General features: G+C 42.3%; 1 protein-coding gene across 1 annotated transcript in view; it reads left to right on the forward strand.

The window, feature by feature from the left end:
• DNAJC5 (DnaJ heat shock protein family (Hsp40) member C5) overlaps positions 1 to 20,570 on the forward strand; it is a 77,718-nt gene that overhangs the window by 31,474 nt on the left and 25,674 nt on the right. The window contains exon 2 of the mRNA XM_089513562.1: positions 255 to 346. The gene's annotated coding sequence lies outside the window, so the exon portion shown is untranslated. The remainder of the gene's footprint in view (positions 1 to 254; positions 347 to 20,570) is intronic.

The following is a 20,570-nucleotide window of genomic DNA, read 5'->3' on the forward strand; positions in this document are numbered from 1 at the left end:
AGGGAACCCCGTAAACAGGTTCGCCATAGGTTTGCTGTAAATCAGAAATAACCTGAAGGCACACAACAACATGTTTCTGATGAAGAATAAAGGTTTTTTGAATCATTGATATATCTTAACATGAAAGCTTGGTTTTATTTGATAAACATTTGAAGTTATTAAAATATACTCCCTTTCCCTATCACCCTCCTCCCAATACGTGGTTCATGGTCAATTGCCTAATATATTGTTGTTTACCTGTGTTTTGTCTTCAGGTGAATCTTTTTCTGGACTCTGGGAAGGCTGAATTTTTAGGATCCCTCATCTAGGATCTAGCTGCCTGTTTCTTAAGGACGGATTTGTTAAGGCAAGTGAAGCCTCTTAACTTCTTAATAGAGTTCAAAAATCTCAGTTGACCAGTAGTTGAAGGGGCTGAAGCAGAATGCAGTTTGGTTTTCTTAAAAGGCAGCAAGTAGGGAAATTAAATAGTTGCTCTACGGGAGTTGAGAAAATTGGAGGATGAAAACTAGTTACTAGTAGTCACCAGGATTGTATCTTGATCCATCTAGTCTGGCCTTAAAAAGAAGTTATAAAGTAAAGTACTGTATATACTTGACTATAAGTCGATCTCATGTATACGTCGAGGGCAGGTTTAGGGGCCAAAATGATGGAGTTTGATATGACCCATGGATAAGTTGAGAGTAAGACTTAGGGTCATGTAACAAAGGGTCTTAAAGGATGAAGCAAGGGAAAACAATGCCACAGAACTTACAAAATTCCAGGAGGCATAACTGTGTTCACACTGAAGAATAGATGGATGAGAGAATAGAGGAAGGTTAGTGCTTCCAGGAAGATTACATTCTTGCATTTCACCAGGTGATGGTTTCCATTTTTATGAGAGTTAAAGTACAGTACTTACATTGACTCGTGGCTAAGTCGACTCAGATTTTTGGGTCAATTTTTTGACTAAAATTTATAGACTTATACATGAGTATATACAGTAAGCACAGTACCCTTGAAAGGTGCCACCTTGAAAATATCATTTTTAATTAGTATGGAGTAGATTAATAGATGTATAATGTAGCAGCAACACTATTTGTTCTTGTTAATGGGCATGAAGTCCACTTCAGCTTACAGCGATATTGTGAAAGAGAGACTTCCAAGTGTTCCTGTTATCAGCCAACATTGCTAAGTTCTTGCAGACTCAGGCTTGTGGCATAATGGATTGAATCTATCCACCAGTAATGCAGTCATAGAATCATAGAATTATAGAGTTGGAAGAGACCGCAAGGGCCATCCAGTCCAACCCCCTGCCATGCAAGAAATCTAAATCAAAGCCTCCCTGACAGATGGCCATCCAGCCTCTGTTTGAAGACCTCTAAAAAGGAGACTCCACTACACTCTGAGGGAGTTTGTTCCACTGTCGAACAGCCCTTACTGTCAGGAAGTTCCTCCTAATGTTGAGGTGGAATCTCTTTTCCTGGAGCTTGCATCCATTGTTCCACATTCTAGTCTCTAGAGCAGCAGAAAACAAGCTTGCTCCCTCCTCAATATGACATCCCTTCAAATATTTAAACAGGGCTGTCATATCACCTCTTAACCTTCTCTTCTCCAGGCTAAACATCTCTAGCTCCCTAAGGTGTTCTTCATAGGGCATGGTTTCCAGACCCTTCACCATTTTAGTTGCCCTTTAGTTGCATGGCACTGTTGACTCATGTTCAACTTGTGGTCTACTTGGACTCCCAGATCCCTTTCACATATAGTTTCATTCAGCCAGCTGTCCTCCATCCTATATCTGTGCATTTCATTTTTCCGCCCTAAGCAGTACCTTACATTTCTCCGTGTTGAATTTCACTTTGTTAGCTTTGACCCAGCTTTCTAGTCTATTCAGGTCATTTTGAATTTTTATCCTCTGGGGTATTAGCTACTCCCCCTAATTTGGGGTCATCTGCAAATCTGATAAGTATGCCCACAATTTTGTCCTCCAAGTCATTGATAAAGATGTTGAATAGCACTGGCCCCAGGACAGAGCCCTGTGGGACCCCACTGGTCACTTCTCTCCAGGATGAAAAGGAGCCATTGTTGAGCACCCTTTGGGTTCGGCCGGTCAACCAGTTACAAATCCATGTAACAGTTACCTTGTCTAGCACACATTCTACAAGCTTGTTTGCAAGAATGTCATGGGGAACTTTGTCAAATGCCTCACTGATACTATATCCACAGCATTCCTTTCATCTAACAAGTCTTCCTCTTTTAGTGACATTATAACTTTATAGTAATCTATATTTAGTTATCAGCCATATCACTGAATTATTCTTGCTTTGTTTTTCTTATTCACATGTTTCATTTAAAAGTGTGACAGTCCTTTATTGTTTTATTTATTTAACTCTGTAGCCTCCCCAGTTGCAAGAACTGTCCCAGCCTGCAATTTGTACACAGAATGGATTCTTGTTGTCAAAAGAGCTTCTGATCCTAAAGGGGATAGATCTAATATAGTCTAAATTGTGTTGATATGAACATAAAGGGGTTGGGAATTGCTTAAGTGGGGAATACATGATGAAATTGTTTCCCAGCTATTTGAAATGCATGCAGTTTGGCAAGTCAAAATGAAGCAAAAAGGGTAGATCTGAAGACCTGAAGAGAAGAGACAACTTTGGAACTGAAAGCAAATATAGAAGTTTATGGTGTTTACTATAAATGTAGTCTAGGGTCTAAAAAAGCAGAAGTGATGCTTTCTGCTTCTTAAGACTTAGAGGGATTACTATTTTTTTTGAATAACAGTCCAGTAAAAGCAGTATGTTGAACTGTTTGTGGTTAAAGTTAACCAATTCCAGGGTGGTATTTGGGGCTTTACCTGACCAAGCTTCCATTGGTAGTAGATTGCTAGCCTTGGCTGACTTTAGCATATGACTACATTTGTGGTTTAGGAAAGACTTGGTTCTTATCTGTCCCATGTAGTCTACCATATTACTGGTTAATGTGAATTCAAAGATATTAGTCGTATTAGTCTTTTAAAAGCTTCTGAGGAAGTAGACTGACGTCTATAGAAGCTCATGCTGCCAACCTTTTTATTTTAGTTAGTCTCAAAGGTGCTACAAGATTTTTCTACATGCTGGCTAATATAAGTAAATGTCACTCAGTAAATGGTGCAGGTGTTTCCCTGACTCCAGATGCTTGCTTTAAAACACAAAACAAAACAAAACAAAAAAACATGTTACATCATAGTGCTGATGTGCAGGATTGGAAAGATCCAAGAACATATTGAAAAGCCTTCATTAACACACATGGCTGATTATTGGCTGTGAAGGCTATTTCATCCAGAGAGAGTATTCCTTGATATCTTACTCATACCCTCTCGTTCATTGACTTCTTTTTTGTGTGATACCAGAAAACTTTGTGTTCAGATCACTTCTGTGTATCAGAGATGAATGTCCTTTAGTATGTTAGTAGTTTTGCAATGAGTTACAAAGGACAACTTGGACATTGCATTCTACAAGGACAGTCCATTCTAATCAAATCAGAACAAAAATGGGAACTTTTCTGAGGTTGGGAGCAGAATCTTCTGTAGTCTTACACTTTGCATACAAGTTCTTTTTGCCATGCCAAGTAGTACATTCCATTCTAGAAAGTGTGATAACCCAAGGCTTCATTCTAATCTTGGAGTGAGAAAGATAGTGGCGATCACCTGCTTCTCCAACTCCAGGACTGGGCAAGACTAGGCCTTGTTTTGCACCTTACTTTAATGCCAAAGAGGGATGCTTTAAAAAAAATGGGGCAGTTTATAGGTGGCATTTTACTCTCTTTCAATTGTTATTAATTTTTAAAAAACATATCTTTCTGTTGGAGAGAACATGAACAAGAGGAACTTTAATTCATATGTGGCTATGTTGTCTGCAAATACTGTAAGAATTTAAAAAAAAAAAAAAACAGGCATTGAGTGTAATGGGCAACCCCATCCCAGCATATATAACAATGATGGCACACTATTGTGTGTATAAGTACCTTCAAGTTGTCTGATTTATGGTGACCCCGTGAATTTCATAGGGTTTTCTTAAGCCAGAAATACTCAAGACAGTTACTATCTATTTTTACCAACAGTCATTAATACTTAGAGCCAGTGTAGTGCTTGTGACTCTGGAGACCGTGAAACCCACTAGGTGACTTTGAGCCGGTCACACTCTCTCAGATTCAGAGGATGGCAATAGCAAACCCCTTCTTAAGAAACTTGCCAAGAAATCCCTGTGATAATCCCTAAATAAGTCAGGAACAACTTGAAGGCACACAACAATAACAATGAATACTTGTATTCTAAAAGAATTATATCTATTTTATTATCAGTGGGTAGAAAAATTGCAGCTGAGGATTGGAACAATGATGAGGAAGTGGATCTTCTTGCATGGTGGGAAAAGTTAACAGTGAAGTGTAGGTAAAACTAGAACAATCATGTTTGTTCAGATATGGCAGCCATGAATTGCTTTTGTAAAAGGTACAGGTTATATTATTTATTTATTTCATTTTTATGCTGCCTTTCTCCCGAAAATAGACCCAAGGCAGCCCACAGCTTCCACTGGTAGAGATAGCCTAAGACCAGCTGGTTTTCAGCATAAATATTAGAAAGATTTGTAATGAAATACCTGATACTTTATTTAACCTATTCATTAACAGCTAACATACTGAATAAACTTGCTTTGAGTTAGCCCATTGTTTTATGCTAATGCTTCTTTTGGTGACTGTGTGAAGGTAAATGGTTTGGGCATGCCTCTAGCACGAAGGTGGGAAAATGCAGCCAATGGCTACTTGTGACCCTTGAGGTCCCTGTTTGCAACCTTTAAAGCCCCAAAGTCCTCAGGTCCCAAATCTGGGTTATTTTTCACCATCCCAAAACTGCCAGAATTATTCAAACTCTTTTTAAGATAACCCCAAGTCTACCCCCCCCCCTATTTTCTGACAATAAAACAGCTCCAGAAGGGTTGTAGAGGTGGAAAATGGCCCCAGCCCCTCTGCAGCTGGCCAGCCCTGCTCTAGGAGGTTGATGGTCAAGTGCCAATACCTGGTTCTTATCCTTTTTTTAATTTATACATTTTATTAGAAAGTTCAAAAGATACATAAATCATGTCAAAAATATACATAACATTGAGACATGTAATATCGAAAGTAACACATTCATATCCAATTATCCTACATAGGAATAACCTTAAACAATATGTACAAATAATAACAAACAAACAAACAAAATGAACATACTAAGAAAAAAAACCACAAGTATAGATCAAAGGGAAATCTAGTATACAGATCATTTTTAAATACCAGTAAAAATTTGTTTAATCTTCCTGATTTCCCTCAAATTCCTTGTGAACAGAGCATTTGCTATAAATAAAGTTACCCCTTGTCCCCTTTTAATAATTCTAATATTCTAATTCTCATCTATTTGTCTTTTATAGTTTAAGTGATTCTCCTTTTTCGTTTAGGTTATCTATCAATAATGCCATTTGTTGTTGTGTATTTTCAAGTCATTTTGGGCTTAAGATGACCCTAAGGCAAACCTATCATAGGGTTTTCTTGGCAAGATTTGTTCAGAGGAGGTTTGCCATTGCCATCCTCTGAGGCTGAGAACATGTGACATGCCCAAGGTCACCCAGTGGGTTTTATTTCTCTTATATTGCCAGCTATCTCCCTCCCTCACTCTGCACTTGTCTTTTGCTCATTCTTCCCCATCACCAGTCTGCCCATCTCTCATGCAGACAGTCACCTATTTCTTTTGCCACCGCTTACACATTCTGGGTCCATGTTGCAAGCTTCACCAGTATAGACTTTCTTGGGCTCCCTGGCCACCTTTGAGCTTCAAGTGTGCTGGTCTTCTCCAGCAAAGCTGCTCATTTGCAGTGTGGATGTCTAGTTCCTTCTGGATTTCTCCTTATGTGGTGGTTCCTCTACTTCTTATTCTATTTTGTGATGTCATTGTGATTTCACAGTTTCCATTCAGTAGCCATCCATCCAGCAGAAGTAGAAAGGAGTTACTTCATCTTACGCACTTTATAGCCATTGGCAATGTTGGAGATGGTCACTGAAACAAAGTGTGGTTCATTACTTTCACACAGGTTGGTAGGCTTATCAGTTTACTCGTTTTCAAATAAGTCATCATCTGTTGCAAATAAAGCCTGTTGTGGGAATTGCAAATGCATATGTAATAGATTTGTGCACTACTGCAGATTCAGTGCAAGCTTCCTCTGGAGACAGGGAGCTGGACTGCATGTGTATGCTGGAAATTTTGGTGTTGCAAGAAATAACACTTATTTCTGCACCTAGTACAGTAATTGTAGTTTCTGTAATTCACTTCCTCGTGATGTGGCAATGGCTACCAGCTAAACTTCCAAAGAGGAGTAGACAGATTTGTGGAAGCAAATCCTGTTAGTGGCTACAATTCATGATGGCTATGGTCAGTCCTGGGGATCAGCCGTAGCCTCTGAATACCAGTTCCTAGGGAAGAGGTTTTGCTCTTGTATTCTCTTTGTGTCTTTGAGGACCATCTGTTAGAAACATGATGCTGGTGTAGATAGATAGAGTTCTGCTCTGATCCAATAGTCCTCTCATATATTTATTTTAACTTTTATATTATAAACCACAAGGGATCCCAGTGTGATGTACTTCACGCACATAAAAAAGAAATAAAGTAAAAAAACAATGATAAAACTAAAAAATGACAGGTACAATTTTATCAAACAAAAACAAAGGAATCAAACAAATTTTGAAACACCCTTAACATTTCTGAGCAAAAGGCAGAGTGCTTGGTGCTTAAAAACAAAGCAAAGTCAGCACCAGTCTCCTAGAGGTCATCCCAAAATCTCTAATACAGAGAAGTCTTCCTCTTTAGTAAAAGCATAGTACAGTGAGCCCTTAGTATCCATTGGGGTTTGGTTCCAGGACTCCTTGTGAGTACCATAATCTGTGAATGCTCAAGTCCCATTAAATACAGTTGCATAGTAAAACTGTGTCCCATATATAAAATGGCAAAATCAAGATTTGCTTTTTGGAATTTATATATATTTTTGAATATTTTCAAGCCGTGGATGGTTGAATCTGTGGGTAAAGAATCCGTGGATATGAAGGACTAACGGTACATTTGTCCCACTGATAGTAATCAGAGAATGGCTTCCTCTGAAGATCTTAATGAACATACAAGTATCCTTCAGAATCTTCTTAGGTACTTGAATCCATTGTCATTCTACAAAGTTTGCATGCTATATTTTCCTTGCTCTTTCTTTACCATATTTCCTTACCAGATAACCCACTCACTCCCAGCTGATTTCCAGTTTCCTTCTTATCCTTTGTTGCCTCTCTCACTAGTCATCGTTAATACTTCTTGGTGGTTTCAAGAAAAAAATATTCTTGCCTATTAGCACAGAACCTGGAAACATGCAAACTCAGGTCCTGTATGGCCATGCTGGGAAAAAAAATAGCCTAAAAAGACTTTCCCGTATCAAAATTGCTAGAGGCATAAACCAGCTGCATGACCTCAACAGACATGTTATTCATCCATGGTCTCAGTTTGATTTTTCTTACCAAACACACTTTTATTACTTGTAGCGTTTAGAAGTCATGTCACTTCAGTGATTGGAATATTATACCAATATGCTCCAATTCATCATGTAAGGAAGGATATTCTTAGGTCCAGACGATACGTTTATGCAAGGAGTTGTTGTTGTGTCATTTCCGATTTATGGTGACCCCATCATGGGGTTTTCTTGGCAAGATTTGTTCAGAGGAAGTTTGCTGTTACCTTCCCCTGAGTCTGAGTGTGATCTGTCCAGAGGCTTTCATAGCTGAGCTGGGGGAATTGAAGCCTGGTCACCAGAGTCATAGTCCAACACTCAACCCATTATGCCATGCTGGCTTTCATGCAAGGAATAGATTTGCAAAACCAGACAGATTTCAAATCCAGTGATAGCTGTGCAATTACATATTTGCTCTTGCTGAAGACCTCCATTAGTTATAAACTTCAGCCCATTATTTGATCTTATGTTTGGTGGTCGATAAGGCTGCAAATGAGCCAACCTTATTGGGTAAGGAAGTTGAGATAAAGTAGTTTGTGAAGCTATCTAAAGACCCTATCATTGGCTGTAAAACTACACATGGTACTGTAGACTTAATGTGTTTATTGGAATGTTCTTGTTTTGGTGAGGTGGAAAGTTCTTTTACTTTAGTACTTCTTTTACAACTCAGTTCAGAAATGAATTTTCATTGGTAAGATTTACTAAGCAACTTGGGATCATTTAGAGTTGTTGGGCCTTTAAAGAAAATTAATAAAACACCAAGTGCAACCAAATTGTCAACATTTTCAAATGGGATATAATACAGATCCAAATGTGGGCTCATCCATTTTAAACTTTACAGTTAAAAATGGGACAATAAAAGGTGGAAGGTGACAAATTAACAATAATATCCCTCCACAGATTGAGATGTGCTTGAAGAGGAGGTTATGATAGATGTTATGATAAACCTAGTCAGTGAATGGAAATATTGTGTTCAGTTCTGGGCATCACAATTCAAAAAGGATGTGGAGAAACTGGAGCATGTCCAAGGCCAAGGTGTTTTAGGCTGCATCAATAGAAGTATAGTATCTAGATCAAGGGAAGTAATAGTGCCACTCTATTCTGCTTTGGTCAGGCCCCACCTGGAATACTGTGTCCAGTTCTGGGCACCACAATTCAAAAAGGACATCGAGGGAAACGAGTGTGTCCAAAGGAGGGCGACTAAAATGGTGAAAGGTCTGGAAACCATGCCCTATGAGGAACGACTGAGGGAGCTGGGAATGTTTAGCCTAGAGAAGAGAAGGTTAAAGAGGTGATATGATAGCCCTGTTTAAATATTTGAAAGGATGTCATATTGAGGAGGGAGCAAGCTTGTTTCCTGCTGCTCCAGAGACTAGGACCCAGAGCAATGGATGCAAGCTCCAGGAAAAGAGATTCCAGCTCAACATTAGGAGGAACTTCCTGACAGTAAGGGCTGTTCAACAGTGGAACAAACTCCCTCGGAGTGTAGTAGAGTCTCCTTCCTTAGAGGTCTTTAAACAGAGGCTGGATGGCCATCTGTTGGGGATGCTTTGATTTAGATTTCCTGCATGGCGGGGAGGTTGGACTGGATGGCCCTTGCGGTCTGTTCCAACTCTACAATTCTATGATTCTAGGAGGGCGACTAAAATGGTGAAGGTTCTGGAAACCATGCCCTATGAGAGGAACGACTTAGGGAGCTGGGGATATTTAGCCTGGAGAAGAGAAGGTTAAGAGGTGATATGATAGACCTGTTTATATACTTGGAGGGATGTCATACTGAGGAGGGAGTAAGCTTGTTTTCTGCTGCTCCAGAGACTAAAACATGAAACAATGGATGCAAACTGCAGGAAAAGAGATTCCATCTCAACATTAGGAGGATCTTCCTGATAGTAAGGACTGTTCGACAGTGGAACAAACTTCCTCAGAGTGTGGCGGAGTCTCCTTCCTTAGACGTCTTCAAACAGAGGCTGGACGGGCGTCTGTCGGGTATGCTTTGATTGAGATTTCCTACATGGCAGGGGGTTGAACTGGATGGCCATTGTGGTCTCTTCCAACTCTATGGCTCTATGATTAAAGTCAATTGAACTTTACATGAATAGGGTGGCAAAGTGCAGCCTGTGGCCCATATGTGGCACTTGGATCCCACCTTTGTGGTCTCTGAAGCCCCCACCAGTCTGTCCCAAGTTCCTAATTTTTAAAAAGGTTTGGCATGATTTTCAAGCAGATTTTGCCTCCAAACTATGCAGAAAGTCCCCTAAAAGAACCCTAAAAAACAAACAAACAAACAAAATTCAACTCACCCACTGAAACCAACCCATATCTTCCCTCAGATACCTGGGTTTTCTTCTCCAGTCCTAAAAATGGTATCAGGAAGTGACATGATATAACTTTCTGTCACCATTTTGAGAGTGACTACAGGAGAAAATGGGTGTGGGTGTGCAGCCCATAGGGTGGTTTCTGGAAGGAAATTGGTCCTTTTTGCCTTCACACGTTTGCCCACCCTTGCTTTAAGACTACAGTTACCTATCCACAGTAGATTTCGATTTAACTTTAGAAGAAACTTCTTGACAGAGCGGTTCAGCACTGGAATCAGTTGCTTAGAGAGTTGATGAGGTCTTGTCTGGGCGTCTTCAAAAACAGGCTGAACAGCTACCTGCTGGGGATGCTTTAGCTTGAGATCCTATAGTGAGCAGGGGGTTGGCCCTGATGGCCCATAGGCCTCTCTCAACTCTATGATTTTATAGTAATGTGTGACATTTCAACAAAAAGAAATGTAAGGTACTGCACCTAGGCAGAAAAAAAGAAATGCATAGATATAGGATTGGGGACACCTGTCTGAAAAACTGTGTGTGAAAGGGATCTAGGAGTCCAAGTAGACCACAAGTTGAACATGAGTCAACATTGTGATGTGGCAGCTAAAAAGGCCAATGCGATTTTAGGCTGCATCAATAGAAGTATTATGTCTAGAATGAGGGAAGTAATATTCTGCTTTGGTCAGACCTCACCTGGAATATTGTGTCCAGTTCTGGAAACCACAATTCAAAAAGGATGTTGAAAAGCTGGAACGTGTCCTGAGGAGGGCCACCAAAATGGTGAAGGGTCTGGAGACCATGCTCTGTGAGGAGGGAGAGGCTTAGGGAGCTGGGTACCTTTAGCCTGGAGAAGACAAGGTGATATGATAGCCCTGTTTAAATATTTGAAGGAGTATGATACTGAGGTTGGAGCAAGATTGTTTTCTGCTACTCCAAGGAATAGGACTAGAGTAATGGATTCAAACTATAGAAAAAGAGATTCCACCTCAACATTAGGAGGAACTTTCTGACAGTGAGAACTGTTTGATAGTGGAGCACACTTCCTTAGAGGGTGGTGGAATCTCCTTCTAAGGAGGTTTTCAAGTAGAGGCTGGATGGCCATCTCTCAGGGGTGCTTTGATTGTGAGTTCCTGCATGGCAGGGGGTTGGGCATAAGGTCTCTTCCAACTCTATGATTCTATGCTGCCACAAAGCACAGTTTTTAAGTGGAAGGAAAGATTTCATTATTCCTCTGATAAATGGGGACTCTCTATAACAAGTCAGAGCAGACATGATTGCTAATCTAAATTAAATCTGACATTATACACCGAAATGTTGGCTGAACTACCCAAAAACCAGGCATGTAATGAAGAAAGATGGACCAAGATTAGTTTAAATGTTTGGCTTCCCCACCCCCACCCCCCCACCCCCCCATAGTGCTGACTAACCAGATGCACATAGTGTTTGGTTTGCAGGCAGTTAAGAGTGATGCTTCTTAATCCAAGAGATTACCTTTCTTCATAGTCTTTGGAGAGAAACCACTCCAAGGGAATCCTCTCCAGCTGGAACACATAACAGATGGCTGGTGAGTGTGTAGCAATCCACTCTTCTTAAAGGTACTGAACATTAGTAGGAACTACTTAAAGGGCTGTTTCTGGTGAATAGATGGTAATATAAGTGTTTTCCATTATATGTGTATATATCACCAATACACATTAAATAATCTATTACCTCTGAAAAGCAAATGTCTTTTCATTTTATTTACTTTGATTACTGCTTTGCCATCTAATATTGTTTCATTCCTTGTAATGGCTTGTCAGATCTGATTGTAAAGACTACAGAGTAATAAAATATATTGCATAGACCCATGATGGCGAACCTATGGCACGCGTGCCACGGGTGGCAAGTGACGCCATTTCACCAGGCACGGGGCGACGGAGAAGGCGGAATGGGCACACATGTGTCCGTTCCGCCTCCTCCCTGCCATTTTCGGGCCTCCCGCTGTCTCTTTGAGAGAGCAGGAAGCCAGAAAATGGTGCCTGGGAGGAGACAGAGGCGTGCACGCATCTGTCTCCTCCTCTCAGCCGTCTTCCCATTTCTCTGCGTGAAAGGGCCGAAGGGAAGGGGGCTGGGACGTGTGCCCAGCCTCCTCCTCCTCGGCTTCCCTTTCCTCCACATGAAAAGACTCCATGGAGCCCTTTCGCGTGGAGGAAAGGGCCGAAAAGAAGGGGGCTGGGACGTGTGCCCAGACTCCTCCTCCTCGGCTTCTCCTTCCCTCCTCGCCCTCCCAGACCCACGGCTGTGCTGCTATGGGTTTGGGAAGGCGAGGAGGGAAGGCGAAACGGCCTGTGCCAGCTTCTCCTTCCCTCCTCGCCCTCCCAGACCCACAGCTTCGGACACCTCCGGCCTCGGGCAGCCCCGAGGACGGGAGCAGGGCCCGCCGGCTTCCTCCTCCTCCCACCCGCAGGGCTTCACCAGGCCGGAGGTGTCCTTCGGAGGACACCTCCAGCCTGGGGCAGCCCCGGGGACAGGAGCAGGGCCTGCGGATCCTTTGCTCCTGCCCCCCACGGGCCCTTACTGATCCCCAGCTGTCTCTGAGAGACAGCTGGAGGCCAAGGGAAGGGCAGGAGGAGCAGGTGTGCGCCTGTCACTCCTCCCGCAGTTTCCCTGACTTCCAGCTGTCTCTCAGAGACAGCTCGAGGCCGGGAAAGGGCGCGGGGAAAACTCCGCCCCTGGGGGGTGGAAGCCCCGCCTCTGGTATGGGCCCCCGCCCCCGGAGGGCGGAATCTCCACCCTTGGCATGGTGACCTAAAAAGGTTCGCCATCACTGGCATAGACTCTGCTTCCAAGTTATTACATGGCCATCTTCTTTTGGCATAAGGAACACTGGCAAATCTACCACAAAGTAGTTCTATGGAACATTGCACCTTGCCTTAGAAAATGGTGATAGCTGCCTGGAGACAGGCTCACCAAATAATTGGCAATATGGAAAGGGCCATCGTAATGTATGTGCAATGTACTGGGAGAACATAAGAACATCAACAATTTACAGAAAGCTGTCTCCAGTAGCCTTAATTTAACAGATTTAGGAGCAGTATCTGAGCCCAGGTTAGAAAGAAGAGGAGAGGTCAATAGATGTAGCTTTCTTTGCTATGCACTTGGACCAACAACTAAAATAATTATCTTGTGCCAGATGTTTAAGGAAACCTAAGCCTTCACCAAATACTATAACTTTCATCCACAACTTGAGGGTAAGCCACCAAGCTCTACTAGATAAGGTATTTCCCCTTGTTTCCAGCAATAACACACAGCTAGGAATACAATTGAGAAATTGAAAGAGTTGAAACAATTGAGAAATGGGATGGTGGAATCAAAGGCAAAAGGCATAAGAGTCCAACTAAGTATAAGTCTGCACTCTTGCTAGATATATTGAAGGATTTCTCCAGCTGGTGTGACAGATAGCAATGGAGGCCTCCCTCATAATCTGTAGTTACCAGGACCACATAGTAGGAGGAGGTGATCAGGAAAGCATCAGGAACCCACCTCTTCAGACAGATTATTCATCTGAGAAAATCCATGATAGAGGCTGTATCATTGGACTAGAGACCCGGGTTGCCAGAGCTGGTCTGCTTGGTATCTGTGTGGGATCCGTTCCAGATCCCCCCCTGCGGATACCAAACTCTGCAGATAGTTAAGTCCCAATCTCCTTAATGGTGGTGTGGCCACAGGGCCATGCTACCATCGGGACAATGGGCTTCAAGGGCCTATAATTTGGGGGTGGTGGAGGAGGAGGGAGCCCTTCTCCCTCAGAGGGAGGGGAGTTGGGGGGCAGGGCCATACTTGAACTTGTACAACCCATTCATTGTGGCCATGGAGGCCTTGGCGGCATATGCGGCTGCAGACTGGTTCCTCCTGCAGCCAGGCAGCGATGGCAGCAGCCAATGGCTTTCAGGGCAGCCCCCTCTGAGGGTCTGCCACTGCTGCCACCACTGGAGGGGCACTGGGCCTCACCTGGCCGCCACTCAGACCTGTAAGGTGACCCCTTCAAGCCACGCTCTATGACCACCACCAGCCCTCTGCGACCACCACCCTATGACTCAGCTAGGAAAGCAGGAAGGGAGGAAGTGAGGGAACTCAGAGGAGGTGCCCCAAAAGAGGACCGAGGAGGAGGAGGAAGAAGCTCTAGGAGATGCTCTAGGCGCACCTGCCCCGCTAGTGCTCTCCTCTGCCTCTTCCTCCTCCTGCAGTGGAGCTGGGCGGATTCAAATTGCTGTGGCCACCTCTTTCTCCTCTTCCTTCTCATCTTCCCCCTGCCCCACGGCTACCGTCTCTTCCTCCCTCCTCCTCCTCTTCCCCCACTGCTACTTTCTTACTCCTTTTCCTCCCCTTCCTTCCTTCCTTCCTTCCTTCCTTCCTTCCTTCTCCTCGCCCGATGCCACCCAAGGCCGTTGTGTCTTTCTTCCTTCTCCGTCCTCTATTTTACCGCCTCCTCCCCCTCCTCCGCTGCTTCCCCCCACAGAATTGCCATCCATGGATGCTGAAATCCTTTGATGGCAAGTCTGCAAATATGGGGGGCCTACTGTATATTGAACATGTAGTTCTGGCTTGACAGTGCTTTGTCAGTTTGTAACACAGGGTCTTGACCAAATAAAATCCTTTTGGTTCATTGTAGCTTTAAGTATGATGTACTCTCAGGTTGGCTGAAATAAAATATGGACATTCTGTCAAGGGTGTGTGTGGCTTTCCAAGCATGAAGCAGTTCCCCATAGGGTCTGAGAGCACATCCCGGTACATTCAGTGCAGGAGCCTGTGTTTGTCAACCTCTGGGGTGAATGCTAATGCTGGTGAATTGCAAAGGTAACTTGTGTATTTTAGCAAGGTTTCTGTGTCCTTAGGTTTCTGAATCTTACAGTCATAGACAGTTTAGATGTCTTGTGAAGCCAGCATAATCCAATGGTTTCAGTGTTAGACTAAGACTCTGGGAGACCATGGTTTGAGTCCCTGCTCTGATATGAAAACCCACTGGGTGGCTTTCAACAAGTCACACTCTGTCATCCTTGGAGAAGGGCAATGCCACAACTTCTCAGAATAATTTTGCCAGGAAAAAAACCTATGATAAGGTTGCCATAGTTTGGGAGTCTACATAAAGACACATAACAAAGTTTAAACTTCAGCTACATGTTGGGTCTCCCTTTTCTGGAATTCCAAAATTTGAAAATTTGAGTTAGAAGTGTGTGGTTTTTGGTTGTATTACCTTGAGGATTGTGGAAACTGTTTTGTTAAGGTCTGTGAGCCTCCTTCTCCAGGTTTCATTGCTCAGGGAAGGAGATGTATTTTATTAGTGAGAAATCTGTGAGTATTCCTGGTGTTCAACCTTGTTTTTGATAAGGGACCCAGTGTATGTTTTTCAGTTCATCCGCTGTCTCAGCCAAAATATCTGGATACTAAAGCATCCCCATCAGACAGATCAACGTCAGCTGAAGTTTAAAGTTTTGTTGGTAACCAGATGATTATGTATCAGTCCAACTGGCAGATATTAAACCCAAACTGATAGTTCCAGATAGGAAATATTTTCTTAGAATTTCCATAGAGAGAATTTCAGCATAATTATCCAGTCCAGTCTGTTGCTACATTCTTCTTAGATTCCCCCCTGGATGTTCAATATATACCCACTATTCTATAATTGAAGCCAACATTTTACTGCTTTCCGCAGTAGCTGGGAAGCAATACTGTTCTACATCCATGTTTTTAGCCCCCCACCCCACCCCAGGCTATTCTAAGCTCAGGACAGACCTTTTTAAACAACAGGAATTGAGTTGAAGTTCACTTGCTGTTGTTTTTTTTGTAAATGGCATTTCCTGCGCTGAAATTGGTCTGGGGAAAAAGTGGCAAAATAACCACCCATGAGGGCATTTGCGGGCATTTTGAAACAAAAATATTCTTGACACCTCATGCGACCTGTGAACACTTTCCCACTCACGTTGTAAAACAAGCATTTTCTGAGTGCAAATATACTCAGCCAGTGCAAATATATTTGTGAGAATATAATTGTCTCCAAATTTGTGGAAGGGAAACGGTTTGAACTAATGTTGTGCAGAATATGCCAGGAATTTCATGCTGGTTCATGTGGGTATCCCCACTGAGCTTGGCTCTTGCATTTATTTTTGTTATTTGCCTTCTAGTTGTTTCCAACTTATGGCCAAGAATCAACTCTTTTGTTTAAATAATGTTAACAATCTTCTGGTAAAGCTCTTAGCCACAGTGGTCCTTCCACATTTGCTGGGGTTAGGGGTGGAGGACCCCCGTGTGTGTGGAAAAACTGCAAATAAAAAAAACAACACTATTCTTTTTACCTAAGAGAACACATCTGTAGAAATCCCCAGGTCCTCTAGGGTAACTCTATAGTCAACATCTGTCAGAAGCTGATCATAGGCGGGATACAAACCGCCGCTTTGCGGCGCTTCCCCGCCGCCGCCGTTTGCTGCGCACGGGAGCTGCAGCAGCCAAACCGTGCGGCTCCCGCGCAGAGCAAAAAAGAAGCTCCATTTCGGAGCTTCTTCTTGCGGCGCACTGATGACGTCGCAAAGCGCCGCTGGCGCATTCGCGACGTCATAGGTGCCGCGACACGTCTGGACGCTATGCGTCCAGTACGTAAAGATGGCAGCGCCCATGTGGAAGGGGCGCCGCCATCTTGTACGTATAGGATACGTACTAGGGTTAGGGGGGTGCGGAAGCACCGCCCCTTCCTAACCCTAGTACGTATCCTATACGTACTATATGGCGGTTTGTATCCCGCCTTTGAATCATGATGGAGGATCTACAAATGTCTAGAGAAGTGTTTTCTCTACGATTTTCTTGGCTCTTCAGAACGACTCTATGGTTAGCTTCTGGCAGAGTTGTGCTGGAGGGCCAAGAGATTCCTAGAGAGACCATATTCCTCAAAACCGCAAATAATTAAATCTGCAAAAGTCAAAGCTGCAAATGTGGAGGGCCAACTGTATTGCCAAGGTGTAAAGGAAATGTTACCTTTAAACAGAGCTTGCTTCCATCTTTGACACATTCTCAACATCTTAACTGAAAGAAGATTTTTAATTTATTTATTCATTGGCAAGATGGTAGATTGTTGCTTTTTGATTCTTGCTACTTCAAGAGGATTTTCCCACCTGTCAAGTTTCATTTCTGGGTGGGTATCATCTGCTTATTTGCCTCTGATATGGAATGAATCCAGTTCTTTTTTTGAAATATAGAACTGAATTTTGTTTTGTTTTGTTTTTTAAGATATTTTCTTAAAAGTACATAAACTCATGGAATTGAAGGCAGATAGTTAATCTGGCTAAAAACCAAGTGCTTTAAAAATACCTTTTGCAAGCGCCTATTTAATCTAGCGTGGGCTAGTTGAAATGACCTAATCCAAAAATAGCTGCCAGTCTGTCTTCTTGCAGAGTATTTACTGTTGAAGAATGGCAGATGATGATCTCCTGGCTTTGTCAGAGGCCTTGCATACTTGGTTGTGATACAGAGAAAATCAGATTTAGTGATTGTCCCTGACCCCCCCCCCCCCCAGCTGAATTATAGAATCGTAGAGTTGGAACAGACCGCAAGGGCCATCCAGTCCAACCCCCTTTTGCCATGCAGGAAATCCAAATCAAAGCTTACCTGACAGATGGCCATCCAGCCTCTGTTTGAAGACCTCCAAGGAAGGAGACTCCACTACACTCCGAGGGAGTTTGTTCCACTGTTGAACAGCCCTTACTGTCAGGAAGTTCCTCCTAATGTTGAGCTGGAATCTCTTTTCCTGGAGCTTGCATCCATTGCTCCGGGTCCTGTTCTCTGGAGCAGCAGAAAACAAACTTGCTTCCTCCTCAATATGACATCCTTTCAAATATTTAAACAGGGCTATCATATCACCTCTTAACCTTCTTTTCTCCAGGCTAAACATCCCCAGCTCCCTGAGTCGTTCCTCATAGGGCATGGTTTCCAGACCTTTCACCATTTTAGTCACCCTCCTCTGGACACGCTCCAGTTTCTCAATGTCCTTTTTGAATTGTGGTGCCCAGAACTGGACACAATATTCCAGGTGGGGCCTGACCAGAGCAGAATTACTTCTCTTGATCTAGACACTATACTTCTATTGATGCAGCCTAAAATAGCATTGGCCTTTTTAGCTGCCGCATCGCACTGTTGACTCATGTTCAACTTCTGGTCTACTTGGACTCCCAGATCCCTTTCACACATATAAGTCTCTCATTCAGCCAGGTGTCCCCCATCCTATATCTGTGCATTTTATTTTTCAGCCCTAAGTGCAGTACCTTACATTTCTCTGTGTTGAATTTCATTTTGTTAGCTTTGGCCCAGCTTTCCAGTCTATTCAGGTCATTTTGAATGTTGATCCTGTCTTCTGGAGTATTAGCTATTCCTCCTAATTTGGTGTCATCTGCAAATTTGATAAGTATGCTCCCAATTCTGTCATCCAGGTCATTGATAAAGATGTTGAATAACACTGGACCCAGGAGAAAGCCCTGTGGAACTCCACTGGTCACTTCTCTCCAGGCTGAAAAAGATCCATTGTTGAGCACTCTTTGGGTTCGGCCGGTCAACCAGTTACAAATCCATGTAACAGTTACTTTGTTTAGCCCACATTTTACAAGCTTGTTTGCAAGAATGTCGTGGGAAACCTTGTCAAAGGCCTTACTGAAATAAAGATATACTATATCCACAGCATTCCCTTCATCTACCAAGCCAGTAATTTTATCAAAGAAAGAGATTAGATTTGTCTGGCATGATTTGTTTCTCTGAAACCCATGTTGACTTTTTGTGATTATGGCATTGCCTTCTAGATGTTCACATACTCTCTGTTTAATGATATTCATGCAAGACTGGTTGCTGTTTTGATGTGAATATCTTCAAAGTTTGAACAGTCTATTATCAATGAAAATAACAAATGGTCATGTTATCATGTAATAATAATAGTAATAATGATGATGATGTATTTCTTATCCACTTCTCTCCATTGATTGAGTCAGGTAAAAATAAGAAATCAACAATGCATAACATCAATTAAAACATATTAATTAAAACGTGGAACAGTTTAAAAGGACAAATAAGAGATACATTCTAAAATAATCCACATTTAAATTATCATTTAAAAATCATCTGGAAAGCCTGTTGTCTATTTAAGCTTTGCCCAAAGGAAGGATCTTTTGTAGGATGAACCAGAAATAGGAAAAGTCACATGTGGCCATGCTAGCTGGTGGATTCTGGAAGCTGTAGTGCAAAAGAAATAGTATTTCTCAAGATCTGCTGTAATCTCTCTACCATATTACTCACCATGTTGTGCTGGCCTTATGGCTGGAGAGCCCAACTATTGGAATTCATTCTGCCATATTTGTGTTTTTTAGCCTTGAAAGAACAGGTGTCTAGCCTCCAAAAGAAGGCTCTCATCCCCTTCCCCACCACCATTCCCTTCTCCTTTTGTGTCCTGTCTTTTTAGATTGTAAGCCTGAGGGCAGGGAACCGTCCAATTAAAAAGATTGTATGTACAGCACTGTGTAAATTTACAGAGCTTTATAAATAAAGGTTAATGATAATGATAATGATAATAATAACAACAAACTAAAAACAGGCAGCTTTTTTAAAATTTAAAGCCATTTTTGGAAGATTTTTTGCATTCTCTTTTCCCCTTCTTAGATTATAGATTTTCCTGTATGCAAATCCTGCTGTCTCACCTATTTGCAAATATCCCATTTGCTGCTACTACTAAATCACAGGGCAATGTCATACAAACCTTATGACTCAAGTCACTTCCTCTTTTTTGGGAGGTTTTTCCCACACACAAAGGTTTTTCTCCTGAACTGCTGGGGTTCTCCATCTTCCTCCTTTCTCACCTTTCTTTAGAAAGATTGTGAGATAAAGATTTCCTCTTTACCTGAACTATTCACTAACTAGATTAGGACATGGACTTTATGTATATGTAGATTAAAATCATTAGTTAACTTTGGTTTAAACTACAAGCTACTCCTGTTTGTTGTTTTTGAGTCAGACAAAGACATAGTTAAACAAAGACATGTTTTCTGCTACTCTGCTGATTTAAAGCTAGACCCCAACAGGCTTGGCTTTGATATTTTTGATATTTAAATATTGTTGTTTCCTTAACAAAGACTGAAGTCTTAGGAAACTTGAATTGCCCCACCTTTTAAAAATAAGATGGCTAGTTGAGGAGGGGTTTGTGACACTGCTTTTGCTAAGTCCATAGATGCTATCTAGTTGTATTGTTGGCATTAGTATAATTGCTGTGCTTACCTTTTAAAAGTCATGACGGTCCTTCCTGCTGGGGTAAGAAATAGTTGTTATTTTTTCCAACCATTGAATTTTAACACTTCAGTCTGAAGGCAAAAGTGGTTTCCCCAGAATCAGAGCAACATGTTAAAGCAGCGTTGTCTGAGTGGCTTGATATTGTTGACTGCACAGTTCTATCTTCTTCTCTTCCCCACCTCAGAAAGGCACAGATTCTATTAAATGACTTATGCATAAGCAGTGAGCTCATATTGCCAGTGCTGTGAAAAACCAGCCCTTGTCCCAGACAAATACTGAATGTTGATAATGTTGTGTTGTCACTAAGGTTTCAAGCCTTTAAATAAATGAATTGTAAGGGCCAGAGTATGACCTGATCACATCATTCTGGTGCTCCAGAACCAGTTTTCTTCTGGGTCTAGTTCTACATACATGTCTTAACCTTGCAGGTCCTAAACTG

This window comes from Sceloporus occidentalis, unplaced genomic scaffold, assembly GCF_023333645.1.
Source record: "Sceloporus occidentalis isolate IW3139 unplaced genomic scaffold, rSceOcc1.0.p SCAF_3, whole genome shotgun sequence".
NCBI classification, from domain to species: domain Eukaryota; kingdom Metazoa; phylum Chordata; class Lepidosauria; order Squamata; family Phrynosomatidae; genus Sceloporus; species Sceloporus occidentalis.